Raw genomic sequence first — 17,411 nt, forward strand, 5'->3', positions numbered from 1 at the left:
CTTTGACAGTTTTACTCCTATGTTTGATGAAGATTTGGCAATGTCGACCAATTTGGGTACACACCAAATGTATCCTCTTCCTTTTCTACGCCATGGCATATTTTTAGCCTGAAGGTTTCAAATGTATACTTGGATCCCATTGACCCTGAAATGCTTTATCCCAAAACAACAAACAAAAACAATCCTTTGATACTCTTTCTGGAAATTTAGGTAATTCGTATCATTTCTTTCCAAAGGATAATGTGGAAGACATGTCACGTGTGATGCTGCCAAGGTCCTAGGACGGAAAACCTTTACAGTAGGCGGACAGGGCCTTCAGCCATTCTGCCAATGTTCCTGATGACAAGGACATCCATGTTCACAGTGTTTTTATTTTTTTTTCCCTCGGCAATCAATATGAGTTCAGGACTTTACAAGAATAAAGGTCAGATGGTAGGACAAAAGGATTTCAATGCTCCTTCCCATGGCCACTTTGCACAAATTGCATTTGTCCAGTGGTATTATATGAGCAGTTTGAAGCAGTGCAAGACTGATGGGGTAACACTGAAGCTCAGTGGCAAAGCACTGACCAAGAGTATGCAAGGCCCCTGAATTCGACCTTGGTCTAGCAAATAAAGCTTGCTTTGAGAATCTGAACTCCATCAGTCATTATATGAAACAACTAAAACAACTGTGGAATAAAAAGACAGTTTTTCTACACTGCATAATTTATATCACTACTTTAAAAGAAAAGCTCCACGAGCTACTTCATCAATGACATCGATGTGGGGAATAACTACAGAAAAAGTGAAAGAAGCTTGTTCTTAGTGCCTGAATATCATGGATTGCCTCCTCCCCCATTCATTGAAAAGACTTCTAATAAGGTGTTGAATATTTCTGAAACACCCAAGAGTCTGTTTTACAGACTGGGAATGGGATTTAAAAAAAAACACTTTATACATAAAATGCAATCCATACCCTTCAGTTTAGAGTAGGGGCCGTTCAGACCCATGACTGTGTGGCTCATGAGAGCCATAGCTCTCACCACTCTGCTGTGCATTTGAGAAACTACTTCAAAATGACCCAGAGGCACACACCACTTGTGTCACCATTGAATTGCCTAAAGGCAACTGGAGGTTCTTCTATACCTGTCAGAGCTCTTGATGGAATGTCTGCCCAGCCCCCGCCAGGCCAGCTGCCCTTGGCCCCTCCCCCTGCAGAATGTCTGGGTCCAACATTCCACTGGGGTTTACATTTAAACTTTGCCCAGCTTGGCTCAGTTGGACCCTGAGAATCTGTTACAGACAGGTCACTCTCTGGATCCTGTACTGACTTTTCCCACTGTGGAGACTGTGAGACACTGTGTCCAGTGTCCTGACCTTTGGAAGGAGGTGAGCCTGGAGGGTCAGGGGCTTGTTATCTGAGGAGCAGTCACCTCCCAAACCCTTGGGAGTTAGAATGGAGTACTTCCCCTGAGGTCAACTCACTGAGCAGAAGTAAGGGAAGGAAAGAGCCTTAGAGGATGCACTTGACATGGCCCAGGAAGCCCCAGGAAGACTGATACTGCTCATGGGGAGGCGGGCTCCTAAGACCCAGGTCCAGGCTACTCAGGGGAAATACATTGGGTCAGCAGAAGGGAGAGAGGCCAAGGGCTTGATTCCTTATACAATGGACACAGGTCACTGCATGGCTTTTTAGGCAGTCCCAGATGGTGTCACAGTGGTGGTCAGTTAGGGCTCCCAGGAGTCAAGATGCTGAGCCCTGTGCCCATTCCTAAGACACAGGGAAGCTGCCTGGGATGTCATTCTGAGGGGATTGACCGAGAGTCTCAGATCATAACTGGGCAGTGGTGAGGAGTGTTCATAGCTAGAAAACTGCCCAGTGGGTCTCATAAATGACCACAGTCGCAGTGTGATATACTCTCTGTGGGTGAGGCTGCAGGTTTCTCCAACTGCCACAGCCCAGGGCACCTTGCCAACTTCCTGCCCAGGAAAACTTCTCCTTCCATTCAGACAGTTGGTGTCCTTGATTCTTGAAGGGCAGGGCACCCAGGAAACCTCAACCAACATAGATTTGGGCCTCTGGGGGGTCTTCTGAATGGTTATCTCTGAGTGTAGGCTCAGCTCCTTGTTTTGAAATCAACAGGAAGACTTTGCTTATCTTCCTGGTTTGGTTGGTACTCCATGAAAAGGGAGCACATGTGGGGTGTTCATTTTCCAGGATCAGGTTTGAAGATGACTGGGTTCTCATGAAGACAGGAAGGAGAGTGGCACACAGTTAGGAAGGGTCCCCACACGTATTGTCATTGGAACTTAGGCAGGTGTCCTGATTAATATGTGCAAGTGTTGAAGTGTGGTGCACCTCCCATCCCTTGACTACACTCTGCAGAACGTCCTGGTGGACAGGGATGTGCTCCAAACAACCTTGCCACAGGTAGCAGCTGGCACAGGCCTGATCCTCTGTGACACTTTCCTTCCATTTATTGGGAGCTCAAAGGAAAAGGACCTCAGAATGACTCCAATTCCCAGGCCCAATAAAAACATGACAGTGGCCGTGAAAATCTCTGAAGAGCCGCACTGCTCATAATCCCACCACCTCCCATGATCCTCAGAAGCTGTTGCTGGTCATTCCAGGAGAGGATTTGGGGAGCTCAGTGTCTATCACATAGACCTCTTCCCTGTGTCCTAGCAGGAACCAGTGAACACTGGGGACACAGCTGGCCAGAATCTGTCCCCCCACAGTGTTTGCTGTGGGAAGTGCTGGGAGAGGCACCCACATGCTGGGCGGGGTGAACTTCAGGATTCCTCAGCCTCTAGCTAGGCAGAGATCTTAATCAGGTGTTTCTTGTTTGTTTGTGGAAGCCTAGGAAAGAAGTGGAGGGGTACACAAGGAGTATTAGCAAATGGAAGGCTGAGGAGGTGGTGGGGCAATAATCTTTAGAACCCGTCACCTTCACAAACGACCCTGGAGTACCTGCATCTGCCCTCGAGAAGATCCCTTTCCTGTTGGCGAGCATGGGAGGGGCATGGTGCCACTGAGCAGAGTCACATTGATCCATTTCTAGGGAGTCACCTAGGAGGCCAATGGATTGTCTGCCAAGGATGCACAAGGGACCTCTCAGAGGCAGGGAAAGCTGAGGTGCCACAGTCCACTGACAGCCTTCAGGGAGCCCTGGTATACTGGGAACCAGTTTTCTCAGGGTAGAACTATGACAAAGGGAACACAGCATGAAATTCACTCAGGGACAATTGCAAACTGCACAATATCCCTGCCAACAGGGCCCTGAGCTGTGAGCATTTGTCCTCAGATTCCCACTGAGTAAGAAACTGGGGGCCTGAATCCTGCTGCCATTCCCCCTCCTCCATTCTCCCCTTTCTTTGCCTCCACAGCATCTGCATTCCAGAGACCAGGCATGAACTTCAATCCTGGTGCCCACATGTCTGCGTTCAGGGGCCTGCCCTTTCTTCCAGCTGCCCCTGTGCCAACACACCAGCCGTTCTGGGAGCCGCCTCTGGCACCACGGGTGACTGCACCCATCTCCCAGGCTAACCCTCTGGTGCTGTCCGCTTACCCTGGACAACTCTATGTGCCAGGGCTGTCCACCCTTGGACAATGTGGGCCACAACTGAGGCCAGCAGGGCCCCCTCATATTCAGAACATTGCCCACACTCAGGCACCCCTCAACTGGGGGGCCCCAGGGGTCTCCTGTGGGGGTGTGGAGCATCCTGCTCCATTCCTCGTGGCACCTTCTGGTGTAAGGACCACTGTGCCTGCCTCAGCAAGTGGGGGGATCCAGAACTATGGGATCCACTGGCACCTGGGCCTGCGCCCTCCAGCACCTCGGCCATTTGCCCAGCTGGCCCCCATCATGTTCCCAATGAATGCGCGCCAGTGGCCAGGTACAGTGTATGGGGCAGGTGCACCACCCATGTTCCCGGCTGCGGAGGTGCCACCAGAGGACTCTGGTGGACATTCCAGCGTCTATGAGAACTTCCGGCGCTGGCAGCGCTTCAAGACCCTGGTCCGCAGGCACCTTCCTCAGACTCCTGATGTGGAAGCATTTTCCTGCTTCCTCATGTGAGTGTTCTCCTCAGGCAACCCCTTGAGCTCTGTGAGGAGGAAGAGCGTGGGTTGGAGAGAGGAGGCTGGGATGTAGGGGAACTGGAAGAGAGGTCCTGAGGGTGAGGGGACAAGCTGAGACCCTTACAGTCCCAGATGTATCCCCTCACACCAGGGAATGAAATGTGCCTTATGTCAGGTGCCCATCACAGGCCTGTGAGGGCAGGAAATCTTTGTTTCCAATGATCATCACCATCACAGGAGGACTCAAGGTCAGAGGAGGTTCCTGGGGTAATGTGGGCCAGGAACTGGAGTTGGCTGTCTGACTCCACATAATGCTCCCTCCCCCAGTCATTTCACCTTCCACCATAGACCTGATTGTTCCTGGCACAGAGCACATCCCAACCACAAGTGAGCTTAGGGGTGCTGGCCCCTAGACAGAACTCTAAGGATACCCACACACATTGTCATGAACTCCTGATTGGGACCCGCTGGTGATGTCACACTCAAGGGGATGCTGTCTTTGGACACTGCATGGGCATGTTCATCTTTCCCCAGTTTGTAACTGTGCTCCCAGGCCATTCTGTGCACGGTCTTAGTCAGCCTGGGCCACCATACAGGATGCTGTGGAACACGTGGACACACACACAGGCAGGCATTCCTTTCTCACAGTCCTGGAGTCAGGATTCCCAGGTAGCGGGCACGTGACCTAAAGTCCCATGAACGCGCTCTTCTCCTTGCTGGGAAGACAGGTGGCTCACCTGTGTCCTCACATGACTGACATCTCTTCAGTGTCTCCTCCTTCTCCAGGAAGAACACCAATGCCCCCATGAAGCACCACCCTCAGGGTCTCATCTCACCCTCTGAGCACTAAAGCCAGGCTCCAGATACCATCACACTGGGGTTAGGGCTTCACCAGGTGAATGTGGGAGGATAACCACATTCAGCACCTAGTACAGCACATCATAGAGGAATCCAAGCACAATCATGCTGGTCAATGCAGCCCTTGGTGTTCAGGTTGGCATGAGTGTCCTGGAGTCCAATGTCAATACTTTGAGGTGCACATGACTGGGAAGTAGTAATAAAGTTAGGAAGGTATGTTGGTCTGCCGATGAAGGAGGGTGACCTTGTGGACACTGATCCTGATGAATTCCAGCCCAGTGCTTCGGTCTCTGTCCCGACGGGAGCCCACCATGACCATGGAAGAGGGCCTGCGGAAGGGTTGGAAGGAATGGCAGCGCACCAGCAACTTTGAACGGATGGTCTTCTATGAGACCTCACAAAAGTGAGCTAGCTTCCGGGGCCCAGAATCTAGGTGGGAATCCAGGGTTTGCACAGCAGGGTGGGTAGGGCATGTCACCTACCTATGTGTTGGCTCTGAGGCGTCTAGCTCTCCAAATTGCAGCTCCTTCTAGCTGAAGCGCTGGACATCCTCTCGACAACAATCCCAGAATCTCCAGCCTCAATGTTTGTGATTCCAACTGTGTCTTGAGGTTCAGGGTCCCAATGGGGAGGAGAAACCAGTCCAGCCACACTGACTCCTTCTCCTTTGTTGTCTGGGCAGAGGTAAAGAGTTCCACTAGCCTCACACACACCACCTGCCCGGGAACTGGCACCTCTTTAGAGTGGGGACTACTGGAGCTCATGAAAGTGGTACGCGTTCAAGCCAATGTGCCAGAAGGGGGTGGCAGTGAAGAGTGCACGGTCAGGGGCATCCAGAACCTCAGATGCCCTAGGACAGGTCTGCCATCTTTACTGCCTTTGCTCTATGAAATCCCAGACATTCCAACAAGTGAAAGGAAGAAAAAGAACCAGCCCTCCAAGGAAGCAACCCAATGTTCTCAGTTTAGCTTCCACCTCCACATGACCCCTCCTGTGCCTTTCTTTCCCAGGTGATCCTTCCAAGGCTCAAGGTCCCAGCCTCAGCATCCCTTAATTGGGCCAGGACCCTCATATACATCATTTCCCTGACCAGTTTCTGGAACTTGCCTGATCCATGTGGTTCCTGGCAGGGACAGGGGAAACAAGGGTCACCTAGGGGCTATGCCGCGTCACTCAGAGCTCATTCCCTTCAGGTGCTGGCTGATGTGGTGTTCCCTCAGAACGGCCATTCCTCCTATGTAGCAGCTCCCTCCTGGGCTGGCCTGGCCCACTTCAGGACACAGATCCATATCTCTGCCCCCAGCTCCTCCCTGGTATGGGGCTAGCACCTGCCTGCTATGGCTGACCTGCTTCTCAGCTCAGCCTGTGCCTCCCTTGCCCACCAAGGTTCATGGAGTTTGAGGCTGCGGAGGAGATGGAGGATCCAAGGATGCAGTTGACAGGGGTTTTCCAGTGCCGACCTCCTCCTGTACCTCCAATGCTGCAACTTTCAAAGCCGCCAGTCCTGGAGGCTTTCCAACGCCCAGGTAGGGTTTCCTCTTTCCCACAGGAGCCCACGACAGTCTCTGAATGGTGACAAGGGCTAAGGCAAGTTGTGGTCTCAAATAAGACCTTTTCCTCAGTGTGGGGGATTTGGTCTTGAAGCAGAACAGCCCCCAGCCCCTGAGGTACCTGCCACCCAGTCTAAACTGCGTATTCACCCTTACAAGTACACAGCTCCTTTGTCTCCTTGTCTGTCCAAAGAACACACATATCATCTGCACAGGACTTGGGTCCTGGAGGGTAGAGAACATGGAATTTCAGTCTCTCTAAATGTCCTCCCGCTAGACTCTCCTAGATGGCGCATCTGGTGCACTGTTATATCCCTCAGGTCCTAGGTCAGGTTGCCTCATGCATGGCATGCCAGGTTAGGTCCACTGAGCCTTGCCTACTACCCAGGGTTTGGGATGAACACGGATCCCTCATTCATGCACCACTCTGGTCTTCCCTGTCCTAGGGTGCACCTCCAGAGAGACCAACCCCAAAATACAGCCCGCCTGCTCATTAACAGCCAAACCAAAGGCACCAGAGACCAAGGTGCCTGAGACAAAGGCACGCAAGACCAAGGCGCGCAAGAACAAGGTGGCCAAGACCAAAGGGCCTGAGACCAAGGCGCCTGAGGAGATCCCACCTGAAGCCATCCAAGAGTACATGGACATCATGGATGAGCTATTTGGGCCTACCACCTTTCCCACATGGGAGCCCTCCCACTTGTCCACAGAAGAGCTTGCTGATATCTTGGGAGAGGAAGGACTGGAGCATCAGGCAATAGAGGATTTATACCCAGACTCAAGTCTCCTGAGCTACGTCGATAAGGACTTTATCAACAAGGTGGGCTGCGCCTACAATCTTGGTGTAGTCAAGGTTGCAAAACTCATGGAATTGATCATCTAGCACAGATTCTCAGCAGAGTTGGTGTGTGTATGTGTATGTGTGTGTGTATGTGTGGGGTGTGCATGCACACACACACACACACACATGCGTGCCCTCTTCTAAATGTTTGTAGCAGGTCGTTGGGCTATAATAGCCCCATGGTGTAATGAGAATGGGATCATCATTGCTTCCTGTTTCTACTAGAAGTCTTCCTGACTTGGGGCTATTTACTCCCAAGGTCACTCACACTCTCTTCCTTCTCATCCCAGGCAGAGAACATAATTCACTCCCGCTTCCTGGAAGAAATACTTTCCTCTGAACCATGTATAGATATCTTGTCGCTAACAAAAGAGCTGGACCAGGAGGAAGAACTCACGCCTTCCCAGGTAGAGAGGGAAGTAGGGTCCCCCAGTAGACCAGGTAGGAGGTACACGGGTTATACTCCTCACAAACAATGGCAGGAACACCAGGGGTTGGGGAGAAAGAAAAGATAGAGAAGAGAAAGAGGCACCACAGAGAACTATGGAGGTAGACAAACCAGGTTTAGGGGAGGTGGAGAAAGACACCACGTGGATAAGGCAGAGAGCAATACTGGCCAGCTAGGAGACAAAGGGACACAAATAGACAAGAAAGGGAGTGGCCACAGGTGGACAGAGGATCAAGGGATAGCACGTAGATGAGGAAGGCACAGGACCCTAGTCATGTGGCCCACAGGACGTCATCTGTCCCTATCCTACCTATGATCCATGTTTCCTTGAGTGACTTCACAGGACACAGGATGTAGAAGGGAAAGGAAGGAGACAGAAGATTCATGGATGGGTTCAGGGCATCAAGAAGAAAGCCCAGGAGGGTGGCCAGCAGAGACTCAAGTCTGTCCCTTCACTTCCCACCTCCCATAGAAATGATTGTCCCAGTCCCTGTGGCCCATGTCATGCATGTAGAAGAGTTGGCCAGTGCCCATATTCTCCTTCAGCTTGTGAAGAAGCAGCTCTGCAGGGGCCTCAAGGTCATGGTATGTCCCAACAGGACTCAAGAGCTTCCCAGGCACCTGCCAACCAAGGTGCAGAGAAGCGGAAGCATCACACTGATCAAGGGGCCAGCATGGAGGACTGTTCCACAGAGGTGGCTTCCCAGGTCACGAAGAGGCGCAGGGCCATGGAGCCAGAGTTGCTGGGATCGAAGGACACTGCTGTCCTCCAAGGCCGTCGTGGGTCATCCTCGTTGGGGACCATCCACTCCAACCATCCTCCCCATAATTGCAGATCCTCCTCATTAAACCTGGGGAACAAAGGCGTAGTGGGTCCCAGAAAAGCCACTTCTGCTGGGGGGCCACATAAGACAGCCAATGGCTGCAGTGTGGACGATGAGCTCCAAAGCCTGGATTTCCTCCTTATCTCCCAGCACCGCCTGCTGCCCTGGGGACTGTCCCAGAGCCAGGCCCCTCCAATAGAAACCCTGTGCTCAGGAGACCAAGCACTCCAGGCCCCACCCCCCAAGAGGGGACGCCTCAGCTCCCACCCTCCTCCAGGTGCCAGGACCATGAAGAGCGCTCTCACTGGACGCTCATGCAATGTGCAAAAGATACCCTGCACTGGGCCTCCCCTCCAGGTCATCGGAGGGCAAGGTGTGGACCTGGAGCTAGGTGGAACCTCACGGCCTCAGAAGAGAAAGTGTGTGTCATCTGGCAACCAGAAGAAGAGGCCCTGAGGACAGCAGTGTTGGCCGCTGGCCTCTGGGGTGGCTGCCCCTCAGGCAAGATCTCACCTTTGCTTCATTCTACACCAGAAGGGCCAAAGGTCTTCAGCTTGTGAAGACCTTCTTCCCCACACAGGGCAGTTCCTGCGGGTTCTCAGGAAAGTGAAGGGGGTGGGAGGGTACAGGGAATGTAGTAAGAGGGCAGGTGGGGGGGCAGAAGGGAGGGTACTAGAGGGGAGGGTCACAATGTTCAAGCCTTGGTGGGAAGCTGTACCCTGGTGGACTGTCAGTTATAATAAAGGCAGTTTGGTAGGAAACATCTTCTGCAGCTGCTGCCTTCTGCCATGTGGTCTGTGCACGTCCATGCAGTGAGAACTGAGAAGAGATAACTCAGGTTGCCAGGACCAAGGGAGCACAAGCGTCCATCCACTGGGTCTTGTTTGCAGATTTAGACTGGTTCTTCCTCTTATCCTAGGACAAAACCCTAATCATCGCACCATTGAAAAGGCCTCTCTTGGTTTAGGGAATCTTCTCTGGGCATCCCTTCATGATCTGTGTCCCTTAAACATCTCTCTTACCAATTATCAGAGGGCCAGACATGAAGAGGAATCACAAAGAGGCAAAGCACATCTTCCTTGGTGGTGTAGCTCTGGGATCTGAGGACTGACATGTGGCTCTCAGACCGTAGTGTTAGTCCCCTGACACTGAATGTCATCAAACCCCAGCTCCTAGTGGCAGCAGTTCTCCTGTTGCTTTCCTGGGGGCAGTAGCCAGCCACTTCCAAAAATGCCCTGGAACTCATCTGACAGACCTAGCATCTCCTGTAGCTTGCCACTGCTCTGGGTCACTCTCTGTGCTGGCCACCTTAAGGTTGACCTGCACAATTTGCCAGTTTTCAGTGCGACCAACTTGTCCTGCTCCAGTTGAGATGAGAGTCTGAATCTACAAACTCTACCCATCCCTAAGAGCCTTCATTAGGACTCATGCTGCAGCAGAATGGGAAGAGGTACAGATCATGAAGGGATGCACAGCCACTGTTGGCATAAGGAGATGGGGAAACAAATTTATTTGAATTAAATAGATGGGCTCAAGCATGCAGTGTCCTAGCAGATACTCCCAGTGTTTCTGCCTAAGCATGGTTAGGGGAAGGACTCCTTGCTTTCCAGGCTTGGGACCACTTAAGGGCCCCCAAAGGGCGGAGTCATCTGGGGAGGACCTTCTATGGAAGCAAAAGGCTCTGAGTGACCATGAGGCATTTGTGGCAGCCATGGCCATCACAGACAGGGGCATGCTTTTCTATAACATGCCTCTTGAGATCCTTGGTCCCTCCTGTGTCCTTTGGAAGGAGAGTCACTTTGGAGCCTTCAGTCCCCTGTGCCATTAACCAGGTTTCTGGCAATAAGCCTGGAAACAGTGGTTTTGTCTTTTTTCTTAGACAGCTTCTTTCTCCTCTCCTGAATGATCATGGACAGTGTGCTTGGACTGATCCCCAGCATGGCCATGGTCTTCCTGTGTAGTGGCCTGAGGAGAGATCATGGCCTTCCTCCCACCCTCCCACCCCCTCTACAGTCCTGACCATGAACTCCCTGGGGACCCAGCAGCCTGGAGGCTCTGACTGCATCCCAAGGCAGAACCACCACTGACATAGCTCTGACCCTCCCTAGTGTCATCCCTGCCCTGACCACAGCCTGACCTGTGTTCCTTGTGGCCGTCCCAAATGTAACCAAGTTCTCCTACAAACCAATGAGAAAAAGAAACTGAGGCTACACAACATGGATTGCACATTTACAAAACCGGGAAGTTTGCAAAGGAGAATGGTTTAATTACAAGGAGGCTAAAGTTTAGTGCTCCTGATAAGAGCTGGAGTGAGTTCTGACATGCACAAAAGGGATCAGATGTGATGTAGTTTGTGGTCTGTCGTGTGTAATCAAACACCATGGTTCTTCATAGGACACAGGTTCCATGGGTTTCACAGACAGGGACACAATGTTTTCTCAAGTATTTCTTGACAACTTTGAGCCCTCCTGTCTCATTTGGATGGAGAACTGCTTTGGAGGCTTCAGGCCCCTGTGCCATTAATCAGGTTTCTAGATGTAATTCTGGAAACAGTATGTGTTTAGACAGCTTTTTTCTCCTCCCCTGAATGATGCTGGTCAGTGAGGATGGACAAAACCCCAGCATGGCCATGGTCTTCCTGGGTAGGTGGCCTGATAAGAGGACAAGGTCTGGCTTCTAGGGGAAGAAGTCACAGCGCCCTAGGGAAATGTCAACTGACACCACCAGCAAGACCCACTCCCCCTATTACTGATGTGCTCTGCTTTCTGACCGTGACCACAGGGACTGGCCCCTTTTGGATGCATGCCCTTGGTTAGCTGCACCTTCATTGAAACTCAGTTGAAGAAGCTCCTCCTGGTGTCTCTGCACTGGGTAGGCTTGGTCAGAGTCTCCTGTTTCCCGGGACCTTGGCCAGCCTGTGCCATGCCAGCCAACATCTGAGCCGTGGTCTGCTAACATCTTAAAATTTATACTTTAGCTCATTATAAAAATCTTTAGGAAGACCTTCTCATGACACACATCACTCATCAAATATTAGAATTCTAAGGTTTTCAGTAGACTTTCGTAGACTTTGCCTCCATATCAGCAATAAATTCATAGACATAGGCAAAGAGGGCTGAACTGAGGGAAGGGGTCTAGAGAGATGCTCTAATATAGGGGGCAGTTATAAGGGGCTGTAGGGACTGCTGTCCAAGAGGAATTAGTCTGTGGAGTGGGTAGGAGCCCTCCTGGTTAGAGAGCTGTGTAAAGAAAGCCATGATGTCTTTCAGTTCTCTTCAGAGCAAAAGAAAGCTACATTTTTTTTGCATGAGAAATTCATGTGGGCTGGGGCTGGGGCTCAGCAGTAGAGAGCTCGCCTAGCAGGTGCAAGGCCCTGGGTTCCATCCTCAGCACCACATAAGAATAAATAAGTCAAATAAAGGTATTGTGTCCAACTACAACTAAAAATAAAAATATTTTTTAAAAAGAAATTCATTGTGAGCACTTACCACCAAGTGGAATAGAAACCCTTAGGGCGTGGGCAGTAGTAGGGTGGTTTAGGCCTGGGGATGGGGGAGAAGGAGACATGGGAAGAGACAACTGATAGATGAGTTAGCTTTTGGTCACTGTGACAAAATACCTGAGAAAATCAAGTTCAAAAGAGGAAATTTAACTTTGGGTCATGGTTTCGTGGTTTGTTTCTTTGTTACATGGTAACTTGGACACATTGCTTCAGTCCAGCGGGAGAGCACTACACTATGGCAGGAGCCGTAGTGAGAATTCCTCTTCACCTCATGGCTACAAGGAAACAAATTGGAGGACATGGTCCTCTGCACATCAAGAGCACCCCACCCTCATGACCGAACTTCTTTCCATTAGGCTCTGATACTTACAGTTTCTGTCATTTCCCATTAGTGGAGATAACACCTCTGAAGTGGGGGTTTAGGATGATCATGTTTTCCTAGGTTAATTTTTAGGGCTGTAACACCTGCTTCTGTTGAAACCACTGACTTCCCTTGGGCCTCTACTGGTGTCTGATGGTGACCTTTAGATGTCTTGGGGCTGACAACCCCACAACTGGATCACACCCACGCCACCACTTTGGGAACCCATGTCCTCTAAAGAACAATGAAGTTGATTACTAATGACAGATATGACCCATTTCACCTCCAGTCACTTTCGTGCATGCCTGAACTCTCCCCAGTTCTTTGTTCCATAAATAGCACTAAACCTTGGCCACCTTGTGGTAAAATCATTGTTCTTTGCCAACCTCCCCATTCCAATGATTGGCAAGCCATGTGGTGCGTAGCTTCCTTTTTACATTTTTTTTCCTCATTGATTCGTAGGAGAACTTGATTGGATTTGTGCCAGCCATGCTCAATATAGGTCAGGCTGAGGTCAGGCTGTGTCACACACTGTGTCAGTGGGGGTCTGTCTTGGGATGGAGTCAGGACCTCCAGGCTGTTTGGTCTCCAGTGAATGCACCCATCAGGGCTTAGAGGGGACAGAAGGGGTGTGACTTGGGTTATATTAGGGACTGTCTATAGTTGGGTCAGTCCCAGGTCAGGGACAGGTCACACGCTCCACTCTGCACTCTGGATGGTCAGGGGCTGTGGGGACCTGAGCTGAGCCAGACCCTGCCTCTGGCTGCTGCTGCTACTGCTGTCGTCCCTGAACCCTGAAGTTTCTCTCCCCACACCCCCAGCCCTTCACACATACTGTGAGGGGCCAATGGGAATACCCGGGTACAAGAAGACCTGCAGCCAGTGAGCAGAGTTTTCAAGGAAGGTGTCATTTTTGCATTTATTTCTTATGCTTTTGCTTCATGTCTGACCATACACTTCAGGACTATAGGGAACTTATTTTATTTGCCACTGTCAGGAAAAAATATCAAATGGAGCAGAATTGGTTCTGGGCACTTGGAATGAAGCAAGAAGCCATTGTTAATCACATACCACTGGGAACCACAGCTCAACCTTTATCTGGGCTGCACCCCACCCCACCATGCTGACCCAAGTGGGACAAACTACCTGTTCCTGAAACACGATTAAACTCTTGATCTTCTGGACAAACCACTCCTTCCACCAAACTATACAGAGACTTAAATTGTACTCATGCCCCTTCCTACAAAATGGCTTATTTTTTCCAGCACGGCAGTCTTCATTCGTAACTCAGTGCTGTCATCCCCAAAGCCCTTGCTGTTAAGGCTCTCCATGCAGCCAGGATGCACTTGGGCAGGTGCCCAAGTTGTAGGTGTTGTCAGGTCTCCAAGGTGATTTGCACTGGCAACCCAACTCCACATTAGGTGCCTTCACCATTATCATACCATTTTTATTTTTCCCCTCAAAACAGTGTTATTGAAATATTATTTATATACTATAAATCTCACTCATTACAAGTAGACAATTCAATGATTTTTGGTAAATTCATGGATTTGGGCAATAATCACCTAACTTGCTATCTTCACTCTTGCCTCCACTCCTAGAAAAATGTCAATAATTTTAAGTCCTTTTTTTTTTCCTATGAGCATTTCCTAGGCATTCCAGATAAATAAAACCACAGAACTTGTTGTCTTCTGCATCCAGCTTCCTTCACTTAACATAACCTATTTGAAGTTCTAGGCAGGTGCCTGTATTATGCTTCTTTTTATTCCATCCCATGGTTGTATCACTATGATATTTGTTTACCAGTTGACAAGCATTTGGTTGTTTGCAGTTTGGAGATATTATGTACAATGTTGCTATGAATATTCCTGTGAAAGTATTTGTGGAGACACATTTGTTTTAACTATTTTATTTTAATTCTTTAGTTTACTTACTTTCTTTTTGGACATGCAGTTTGGTTTTTCTTGGGTAAATTCTGAGAATTGAAACTGCTGGGTCATGTGGTAAGTTTTTGTTTAATATTTTATAAATTTCCAAACTGATTTCTAAAAGGTCTCTAATTTTACATTCCTGCTGAAATGTGAATGGGTTTCACTTTTTCTACATCCTTGCTAAGTTTGGATATCATCTCTTTTATCAGCCATTCAACTCAAATTAAGCGGTCTCCCATTTTAGTTTTAATTTGCATTTCCCTAATGCCTGATGATGCGGAACATATTTTCATGTGCTTCATTACCATTCACAAATCTTTTATTTTTCCAAATAAAAAAATTAATTCCAAGCTCGTCCAGTTTGTATATTATTATACTTATTAGTGTATATTAATTGTACTTAGACACATTCTCATTGCCAAACCCAGAAGCCTCTTAATCTTAAGCATCTCTTACTCTAATAAAGTGATCATTAAAATTAGCCATTGCACCAGGTTATTGATTAAATATTTAAAGGTATTATTTATGTTATAATATCTTTTGATTTCTAGAATTTCCTTTTGACTCTTTCTTGGAGTGTCCATCTGCCTGTTGACATCGCCCACAATGTATTCATAATTATTTCAGATTCTTGATCTGAATTTTTCAAAATGCCCACTAAATCTAAGCCTGGTTTTGATGTTTGGTTTTCCTTGAAGAAATGTTCTCTGATTCTGTTTCTTCTTCTCCTTCCTCATCCTCTTCTTTTTTCTTCTTCTTCTTCATGTATACCTTGAAATTTTCTGTACAAAGTCACATATGATCTGCTGGGTGAAAGGTTCATCAATGTGCAGTGCGATGTTTCGTGCTTATCTGGTGAGTATTTTAGGCTGTTTACTGTTTGACATGGCCATGGGGGTGACAGACTGTATTTCCTCTGCTGTCCTTACTTTCGTCTCCGCTCTTGCCTGTTAGTTGCCCAGTGGATCCTTACTGATTATGGGCTGAGACAGTTCCTTCCTCTCTCATTATACAGAAGCCCTACTGAGGTGGTGCTGAAGTGAGCATATGGGACAGGAAGCACTCCCTAGTCTTAGGATTAGACCTCACAGTCTCACAGGGAGCCTTCATGCACTCCCAACCATGATAGGGCAGGAATGAAAGAGGGAGCAGGAGGTTGATGTTTGCCACTCCAAGTCACTTAAATGCAGATAAAGTCATAAAGATCAGCTCTGGCATGACACTTTCTCCTGTAGCAGCTTTTATAGAGTAGAACTAATACTCTGGTAATAGTTCAGAATGGTTATTTTCCCCATGCCATTGCCACAAACAGGGGTACTGTTTGATCCTCTGGTCTAAAGCCTGAGAACCTGACAAGGCTCCTGGAGGTAGCACCCAAGGGAGTGAGGGGCCCCAGTGCTCCCATGGCCTCTCTGGAGTTCAAGTCTCCAGCAACTGCTCCACTGCAGTTTAGGTTTCCTCACCCAGCACTGGTGCCGGTGCCAGGTGTGTGCGCCCTGGCTTCCCTTCAGGTACGCCTTGAGTCTCCAGATAAGAATGTCTCTGCAAATGTGAGAGTCACCGTTTGCCTGGGGACCTCAATTATCTGAAGGACCTAAGAAGAGGTGTGGATGCTCAGTTTGTCAGCCTTCCTGTTTTGAGAGTGGGAGTGAGGACTTCCAAGCTCCTTCTGTTCCAGGCTGGAAGCAGCATCTCCAACGACCTTGGCTCACTTCTTGCCCTCTACAGCTCTTCTACAGTTGATCTTCCAATGAGCAGTAGCCTGTGTCCTTGCACCACCTGTGAGGGTAGGGAGGCCCTAACCAAAAATTTCAAATCCTTCCTCCTGATAATGCTCTCCCCATAGGGCTGCTTGAAACCCTGCTCCAGGCCCAGCCAGTCACTCCCTCTCCTGAAGGCAGTATCTGGAGCTCACATTTGGGAGGGGTCATAAAAAGTCTCTCCTGGGTGATTGAGGCTGGGTTAGGGCAGCCTACAGAAGAGGGGAGAAACAGGCCTTCAAACTCTTTCAAAGTGGCATTGGGCTTACTCCTCTGTCACTACATGCTTCCTATAACATCTCAAGCAGTTTCTGAACCTTATATGCTTCAGCTCACCATTGAAAATAAATGACACTGAGTACTTGAGTTGCTTCACCTAAGGAAAAACCACTTGGGTGAAGCTGATATTCGGTGGATCTGTCATGAGGACTAGGTGTGAGTTGAGATCTCTTGGTTTAGAGTGCGAGAATGCCCACGGATCAGAGAATCTCCCAGACCCTGCAATAGGAAAGACATTGCCCGGGTCCCCAGCACCAGTCAGCCTGAGGTTTCCATAGCACCAACCGAAGGTGGTACTCAGCCCTGAACCACCCAAGCTCCCCTGACCCTGTGCAGAAGAAGCATGGACCACATGCTGTGCAAATAACTCATATGCAGACCATAGTTCTGAGCAGTCATGTTGGGTGAGATCACCTGTTTTGTTACCAGATGGAAAGCTCTTGTCTTCCACCTTCCATAGAGTATGGAGCTCCAAGACCCATCAAAGATGGTGGTTATACCATCATCCATTAGTAGAGGTGCTCTGGCCAAAGGCCAGGATTGTACTTAAAGCTCCTACAGTGTCTTCACACTGGAAAGGCCATTGTTGATCCTTCAGAAGGTCAAAGACAGGGAAGTCCTATTGCTAATGTTCATGAGAGTTCATCCATTCTCCTGTCCGTAAGGGTCCAGGAAATTGAGAAATATCAGGGTAGGAAACATTTACCACTGAAACCCATAAATGGTGTCCAGTTTATGTGACCATCTGCTAAATAAAAGCTCTCCCTTTCAACAAGGGATCTGAACATTGGGGGTGGGTATTGTGAGGCCTCTGGGTTCCTGTTGGCTGCATCAAAACCTGTGTCCAGCATATTTTTGGGAAAGACAGCCACACTACTTTAAAACTTATTTTTACTGGACCCCTAGTATAGGATCAGCTACATCAACAAGGTGACACTGGGATCCAACCCCAAGAGGCATGCGGACACAAGGGTAGGTGTACCCTGGGCCTTAGA

General features: G+C 49.3%; 2 long non-coding RNA genes across 2 annotated transcripts; both read right to left on the minus strand.

Moving 5' to 3' along the window:
- Positions 1-2,437: 2,437 nt before the first annotated feature.
- Positions 2,438-3,140, minus strand: LOC144370033 (uncharacterized). Its single transcript, XR_013429956.1, has 2 exons — positions 2,953-3,140; positions 2,438-2,841 (listed from the first exon to the last, which is right to left on the minus strand). It is a non-coding gene; the product is annotated as an uncharacterized LOC144370033 (long non-coding RNA).
- Positions 3,141-4,508: 1,368 nt separating this feature from the next.
- Positions 4,509-6,570, minus strand: LOC144370034 (uncharacterized). The gene is made up of 2 exons (XR_013429957.1): positions 5,403-6,570; positions 4,509-5,249 (listed from the first exon to the last, which is right to left on the minus strand). It is a non-coding gene; the product is annotated as an uncharacterized LOC144370034 (long non-coding RNA).
- Between the last annotated feature and the right edge of the window lie 10,841 nt (positions 6,571-17,411).

This window comes from Ictidomys tridecemlineatus, chromosome 13 (genome assembly GCF_052094955.1).
Source record: "Ictidomys tridecemlineatus isolate mIctTri1 chromosome 13, mIctTri1.hap1, whole genome shotgun sequence".
NCBI classification, from domain to species: domain Eukaryota; kingdom Metazoa; phylum Chordata; class Mammalia; order Rodentia; family Sciuridae; genus Ictidomys; species Ictidomys tridecemlineatus.